This window comes from Thermobia domestica, chromosome 15, assembly GCF_964235325.1.
Source record: "Thermobia domestica chromosome 15, izTheDome1.hap1.1, whole genome shotgun sequence".
Classification (NCBI taxonomy): Eukaryota; Metazoa; Arthropoda; class Insecta; order Zygentoma; family Lepismatidae; genus Thermobia; species Thermobia domestica.
This window is the reverse complement of record NC_137468.1, coordinates 77,698,569-77,707,162: the sequence shown is the minus strand read 5'-3', so window position 1 is coordinate 77,707,162 and position 8,594 is coordinate 77,698,569.

The following is an 8,594-nucleotide window of genomic DNA, read 5'->3' as shown; positions in this document are numbered from 1 at the left end:
CTCTGGCTCATATTCAGGAATAATAATAATAATAATAATAATAATAATAATAATAATAATAATAATAATAATAATAATAATAATAATAATAATAATAATAATAATAATAATAATAAATATGAATGTCTTTGGAGAGCCGAAATTATGTGACACGAATCATTATAGATAGAGCTTTAAGATGAGTGGTCATAGGGGAGGAAAAACAGGATTTTTCTCTCTCTGACTCTCTAACGTTAAGATTATGTGCGGAAGGTAAGAAGCATCATCATTCTACAATAGGTTGCTTTTACGTAGAATATCTATTACTTGAGCTCTCCTCCTTCGGGCAACTTTGCTTATGTAGTAAATTCAAAACAATTTCAATTTAAGACAAATATTTATAGAGAAAATTAAACATTTAATAGGGAAATCTGTTATCAAAATATCCAAACTTTTTTTTTTTTGGTATCGTCATGAGTTTTACACATATGTTACATTTTGATTCTTTCCCAAATAAAAAATAAATAAAATAACCTTAGTGATAAAAATGACAACAGTACTTCCACGGGATTCGAACCGTCTACCTTCGGTATACAAACTCGTTGCTTTATCTAACTGAGCTATTTGCTTTCTTACGTCAGTTGAACCTGTTCTACAGTAAAGACGATTTTTCATTACGATTGGGCTAACAATTCGTCTTTTTCCATAGGTAATTTCCACTATTTGCACTATCTATACGTTAATACTTAGCATAGATTCATATATTTGGAGTTCGCTGATAATGCATATAATAAGACATACTAGAAATATTTCGTTAAAATTTTCGTTTGTAGATCTAATCCACGATTCTCTCAATGACATAGATGTCGCTGCTTCGTGTTGAACTGCAGAATTCCCTCGCGTTCTTGAAAATTTCCCACTTTAGCAGAGTTGGTAATTCTCGAGATTTCTGTCGATTTAATGTTTTTTGCTTCTAATTTCTTTATTTTAAGCTAATATCTAACACAAATATTAAAAACGGGTTTGTTATTAACCTGTCCTGCTGGGGAAACCTTCCGAAATTTCGAACATATAAAGAAAACGGAGATATTTTCAAAAAACTTCAAAATAAAGAGACGCGTCATTTATTTTGCTCATAGTAGTACAGTGCAGAAGTCTGATATATGGGAACAAAGGGTAATAAAAGAATGCATTAGAAAAAGTGAGGATTTTGCAATATACTTCTGTGGCCCCAATGAATAAGCAGACAACTCGCGAAAACAAAATGATACACGCGAGGAAAGAAACACGTGTTTTCTAATTCTGTGAACTGGTTCACCTGGTTATCTTATCAATATTTGGAAGAGTGCTTTCTTGGTTTGTGTCTTTCGCGTTAAGTAACATATTCTTTTACTTCCTCTCTTACATACCATATGATTATGTTTGTACACTGTAATATTACCATATTCACATTGGAAATATAATTATTTTGTCACAACTTCATTTCGTTTTTAGTCGGCCCGGATAGTCGTGTGGTCTAGAAGGCTAGACAACCGAATATTAGGGATCGTAAGTTCGAATCCCGCCTCGGACAAGTTTTGTTGTACTTTTCACCATACATTTCATTGTTATATTTCTCTTTCATAGCTTCGGAGCTGACACAGGACGTAAAAATGGCATCACTCAATTTCGTTTTTCAAATGTATCAATATTTTCTGATAGTGCTGACATTTTGCTATATTATACTATGTCTTATGCATTTGAACTAAATTCATAATATGAGACCCAGATTCCTTTATTACCACCTGTTGCCACATATCAGACTTCCTCCATTCTACAGTTTCAGCATACGTAACTCCAATAGTGTGCAACACTGTACCACTACACTTCACTGTTATGTTAGTGATAATAGTGCATTTTAAATCTGTACACACACTTGTATTTGGTGCTATTTAAAATAAAATATTTTTATGTTGAGTTGGCAACGCTGCTTAACCTATGGCAACAATGTTTATGGTTTTCGATAGGGCATTTTGTTCTCATTATATTGAGCAACTTTTGTTTTGATTGCTTTAACAGTTTTCAAGATATTTACTTTAAACATTCATAATTCCATGATGTAATTCTTTGGATGTTCAAATTTTGAAACCCTGTAGCTCCCATCCTTTTGGTCCATAGACCTTAAATTTTGCTTATTTTCATTTCTCATCATACTCTATCAGATGTGCTATGTCGCAATCAGATTTTAGCGACAACTTGTGGGACCCTCCCGTATCAGACTTACACCGAAAAAAGTGAGTGATACATTTTAATATTTTAAATACAAGTTTTGTAATTAGTTTAACATGAGAATTTTTGGTACAAAATGGGAAATTTTGCCTCACGAGATGGGATTTTGTAACATTTCAGGTTGGCATCAGTAACTGGTGTTGTCTTGAACTGAAGCACAGAGGACGTAATGAAAGCAAGGGCGGTATTTTTAAGCTACATTTTGAGAAATTTTCATAATCAATTATGCATTAGTTATTTGATTACTGGCGGTAAAGGCGGTAATATACAAAAGTCACCACTGATATTCACCCTATTAAGATATGCATACTTATACCCCCTTCACGAACTTCTGAATACGACACCGGCGTATGCTTCTCAGCTGTATAGTTCAGTATATGTCCTTAATAAAAATTTTCTTGTAAACAGTTTAATTATGTAAAAGCCTTGAAATAGCAGTATAATAACTTGCACTAATAGTATGGTACGGTACCAAAAAAAAAAAAAAAAAAAAAAAAAGATTCCTAAAAAAAAGGGGGTTGCAGCTAACACGTTAACACCTTATTAGTCCGAATAGAAGCCACGTCTCAAATTTTGAAAGGCTGGAAAAGAAGACAAAATTGCAACGATAACATTTATATATATATTTAGTTTTAAGGTAACACGGACAATCGTATGGCAACTTATGATAAATCTTGTAGCCAGACTTGTTTAAACTTGTATTTATTCTGTTAAATGCTATTTGATTTGAAAAATGAAATGAAATCTTTAAGTTTTACGTCCCACCGTTATGCCGGTTAGGCTAAAGGAGACGGTGATGATGAGAGATGAGTGAAATGGTGGAATGAAGAAAGTGGGAGGAAACGGGAGAACCCCGAGAAAACCCACGAGCACGGTATTTGTCCACCACAAAGTTCACTTGGCGGAGGCTGGGATCGAACCCGGGACCCCAAGCACCAGAGGTGAACGCTCTACCACTGAGCCACCGCGCCCCCCGCTATTTGATTTGAGTTTAGTGCCCCTTTCAGCAGTGAGGTTGTATGAGACGTGGACCTACTATATAACGTAAAATCCAAACAACACAAGCTTCTGTTGCGAATCGAACCCAGTTCTCGACAACGCTATTTATTGAGAAAGCTTGAATATTAGTGGACAAAGAGTTGTTTTATTAGAATGCGAGATATTCTCTGATTATTTTGTGGTTGTTTTAGAAATGTATGAGATATGTTGATATTTCACAATCATATAACAACATTTAAATCACATTTATTATTGGAGCATATTGTGTAATAACTTAACTACGTTTAGACGTTGATAAATATTCAATGTTCCTACAGTTATTTTATTAATAGGATAAAATCCAAGGATGTTATAAATAGAGGATCTGCCCATATGTATCTTCATCCTATTAAATCGTTGAAGCCAAAAAGCAACCGAGAATCGGCACCTCTGATTGGCTACTGTCGTTTCTACCATCGTCTGATTGACTACTTTCGTTTCCCCCATGATTGTTGGCTCAAAACATTGCGATCCTATTGGGCGGAGTGGGCAGAGTAGGGGTGGCGAAACTGTGACGTATGGCTTCAAGATTTTATTGTAAGGGCAGATCCTCTATTTTATAAGATCCTTGATAAAATCAGTAGAGAGCTTCCTTTTCTGTGTTGATGGAACTTTAAGCTTCTTAAACTATAATTATATTTACTGAAACACGTAAATAGCTTGTATCAACACACACAGCACAACAACGTCGAGGGGACGTTGGTCCGAGGTAGGGACGTAAACGGAAGTTTATTTCGGGGAGGGCTTAAAGCATTGCAGGAGAGTCCAAATTCAAAGTATAAATCATATTAAAATTTGTAAAATTACCCCCAAAGTTACACTAAATTTACATAAAAGTAACTTCCTTCTGCGTGCGTGACAGTGGCATATTTAAGAGGGGCTTCCGGGCTTAAGCCCCCCCCCCGAAATTCCATGTTTATTCAATAAACTATTTTAAAGTGAATTAAATATCTTGCAGAATTTTCACATTTCCAGGAATAAAGTTAGCAAAGCCCCCTGGAACAACATCGTAAATACGCCACTGAAGGCAGATGTTTACTTATGTTATTAATGGGCATTTTGAATGATAATCACAGGACGACTTTTGAGCATCCAAATATATTTCTTTGACAGCACTGACGACGCCAGAGAGAGCAAAGGGTGAGCCCTCTCCCTCCCGGTGGCTACTCCTCCTCCAGACATGTCCTGTAATATAGGTCAAGTAGCTAACCGTTTTGGAAACACAAGGGGCCGCGGTGGCTCAGTGGTAGAGCGTTCACCTCTGGTGTGTGGGGTCTCTGGCTCGATCCTAACCCGCACTAAATGAACTTTGTGGTGGACAAACACCGTGTGCATGGGTTTCTCGGGGTTCTCCAGTTTCTTCCCACTTTATTCATTCCATTCATTTCTTATCATTAGCGTCTTCTTTAGCCTAGCCGGCATAATCGTGGGACGTAAAACTAAAAGATTTCATTTCATTTCATTTTGGGAACACAAAAAAATCTTCCCCCCAAAGAAAATCTCCGCCTTTTTCTTTTTTCATCCCCCCCCCCAAAAAAAAACCTATCATCATCCCAGCGTGATAGGCATAATACTGAAATCTATAGAAAAATATCTTGGATATTTCCATTTCTCTTGGAACTTAACGTTTCTGCTGAGAGCTTGAATGTCCCGCGATACGTATAGGGTTTGTATGAAGTCTCTTGGCTATATGATATGGAAGCTATCTTCCAGAAAATTTGTCCAGATTGCGGAAGTGGGGCAATGTGAGGGGGCTGCACTGGGACATTATTTATTAATGGACCTGCCCTGCACAAGGGTGACTTGTAACAGTAATTTATCTTCGTTCGTCTCCCTTAGCCTCAAGGCATGATAATTGCCTCTTCAGTCCATAGGTTGTAATGTACCATTACAGTTGAAAGTAATGGCAATTTTTTTTTACGCACCCTGTACCTAGTAATTTTTTTTTTTAAATTCAATTTCGGTTTAGTTACACAATTTATTTACTCTCTCTACTTCGAATTAAATATAATGAACCCAAAGGTTTCGTTAGTAACCATATTCCCACTGTATAATATATTTATTTATATTTTGATTAAGTGTAAAACCCATTTTCGGATATATAACTTGAATAGTTACAAGGTTTACCATTCTGACGTCATACCGAAACATAGTTCTGTCATTGGATATAAATTTTCTTAATTTCAGACCAATGTAGAATTTAGTCAGGTACCTAACCTTTTCCCTCACCCCCTCTCAGTAGTCCATAGTCACTTTCAGATCCGGTTATATCTGGATTTACCAAATTTCCATTCGCTTTGTAATTTCCGCGGCTAAAGTTTTTCGTTCTGATTGGAGGAATTCTCCTACCTCTGGCTTTTTCGGCGCAATATTATCAGAACAATCGAAGATACCTGACAAGGAGCAGCTTGTGAATTTTGTGCTACATATTTTTCGGGAAGAATTCCAATTTCCAAGGACAACTAAGGTAACATATAATGTAATTCAATAGTTAAAGATTTACAACGGAATAGGAGCCCGGAAAATCCACGAATTTTGGTAAAGAAGCTGCAATTCAGTGAAACAACAAATTCCAGTTCTGTTTACTAGGAAGCCATGTTTGCTGCCTATCGAGAATAGACAACAGTGAAAGAGTGACTTTACTTTTTTTTTTTATTTCAAACTCAAGTAGGGATTAGGGAAATTACGACCTGTTAGTGCATGTTGTTCGTGTGTTAAGTAGAAGTGACTTTTTATTATTTATTCAGTAATCGCATGTACGTAGGTTTGATGGTTGTAAAGTGAATAATCATAATGGCAGCTTAAGTTAGCTTAAAAGGGCTCCTATCCCCTTTTCTGAATTGAACCAATTCTAGCGGGGGAATGGGTTAGTTATTGTTCGTTTTAGGGCCTTTTCCCCTTTCAGGGGAAGGGTCCCTACATAAACTTCGTTAAGGTGCCCCCCGGGCATCAACTTTTGGTAGTCATTATGTAAACAATTGGTCAGGTCAATTAGACCTAGTGTTACTTTTCTCATTTTTGACCCCCTTTAAATTAAATAGAGCCGACTGTATATATCGACGAGGGAGTAATGTATTTTAAATCTAATGTGTTAGGTTATTTTCGTCAACATGCATGTAACTAAATGGTGCATGTTTAGTTTAGTTAGTTGTCTTTATGTATAGTACTAACAGTGGTGTATGTAGTTAGTAGTCTTGTGTGAGTGTGTGAAATTTCGGTTAGGACAGTGTATAAATATGTGTTAATTTAGTACCATTTTCCTAACAGAAATAAACCAGAGTAAATATTAAATTTCTGATTAATGAGTACAAGTATACATTTCAGTACACGGTAAATTATGCCTCCACTACAGCGCCATAGCGTCGGTTTTCGGTAGTCAATTGTTTGTTGACAGTACGACATCGCATAACTTAGTGATCTAGGTTGTTGGATTTTAGTCATTTATTCAAAAATTACTTTCATTGGACATGGTTTTCGGTTCAGATGAGTATACCTTCGTATAAAATAGCATGAGATCTTACTGTACTGAAAATTTCAGCTTGCTAGGTCCAGTAGTTAATGAATAATCCGCTGAAATAAAGAACACCTATTTTCTTAATAGAAGTAAAGCCCATATGCTGTTACTGTTTGTTTAAAAATGTAGTATTAAATTCTCTTTTCCCGTGGCTGTAAAAAATTCCATTGTTGCTTCAGTTTTATCAACAAATCAGAAATAGATTAATCGTTGACAATTTAACTTTCCGTAAATACATGTATGATTTTTTTTTAAACCTGCAAAGTAAATACAATTTGGGTGCTTCGAAATAAAGAGTACGTGGTTCGATGAATGTGATCGTGTGGTGGTTTGAGCGTGATAGATTGTGATAGTTGTATATATATATTTATTACTGCGTAATGTAAATATGTGTATGGCCTGCGTGTAAAATGTACGAAATAGGGTGTTTATAAAATATTACTTCGTGAGAAAATTAGTAGATAATGAATGAATGTAATGATATGTTAATAATATGATATATAATACGAATGAGATGATGACCCCTATATTTAAATGGATAGGCCTAGTGAATTTTATATAGTGAAAATATGAATATGTTTACGAAGAAAAAAAAAAATCTCTCGCGTTTTGACTTCCACACCGGTGCATTCATCCAACCGAGTTTGCTACTTGGATAGTAAATTATAGTTGGGAATTGTGTGTTACTTTGCATTTATGTACCTCCTAACAACAGCCCCAGATCTTAAGCCTTTCAATAGATAGAGTAGCATCATGTGGGAATTACTTCTAAAGGTTGACAGAAATGATAATTAAGAAAACCAACTGCTATATCCTGTGATCATCGAAAAGTACAGGTTTCGGTCATTTGTACCTTTAGCATTCATTGCCTCTCCGAGATTTTTTTTTTTTGTTGCTTACCTTATTTATTTATTGTGCAGTGTTCATATAACTCAGTTCGGACTATCCGATTAAATTAACTGCTACTAAATTAATATTCATGGATAGCGTACCCGGATGTCGACCCCTAGTCCCTTTAAGTATTTTCATTTCTTTTCTTAGTTTAATTAGACGAGGGAAATTAACGACATCCCAGACGGTGGCATGTCTGCGCTGGGTAGCCATCGGTGATGTTTCGGTAATTGAAATCACCGATCCAAAATTCAGTTTATTTATTTAATTTTTTTTTTAATTTTGGCGAATTACTAATTAGGGATACCTTAGCTATTACTCTAATTTCATCCCTATTCTGGAATCTTCTAGTTTCCAAGAGGTCGGATGATTTTTTTTTTCTTGAAATTCTAAATTAGCGCCTTCTCTAACCTTCCGGACGATTTCCGGGAACCTGCTGGTTTGGGCCGGATACGGGGATCGGATTTCAATCTTACAACCAAATTCTTGTGGGATTGGGATCTGATGGACACAGAACTTGCATCCTTGGCAGCAGGGCGTTCCTTGAGTCTACGTATTTGAGTAGACCACCCTTTTGGCATGTTAAGAATATTTTGGCTATGGATTTTGTTGAGATAGAAATTCGACTTTCGTCTTTGTAGCGTTAGTTATTTCCCACTTAAGTCTTTGGCGCCACTATTTCTTCGTCTTCCTTCTTCTCTATCTCTCTCTGTCTTCATTACTTCGAGATTTTTTTTTTCTTTTTTTAATTTCAACCTCCCCCCCCCCCCGGTTTCTGAAACTCATAAAACATACAATATTCATTTCACTTATTTCGATCGTATGTACTAACTGAGACATCGAGGGATGCAATTCGTGGAGGTATTGCAGCACAACTCAGGACCATTTTCGCGATATTTAATCC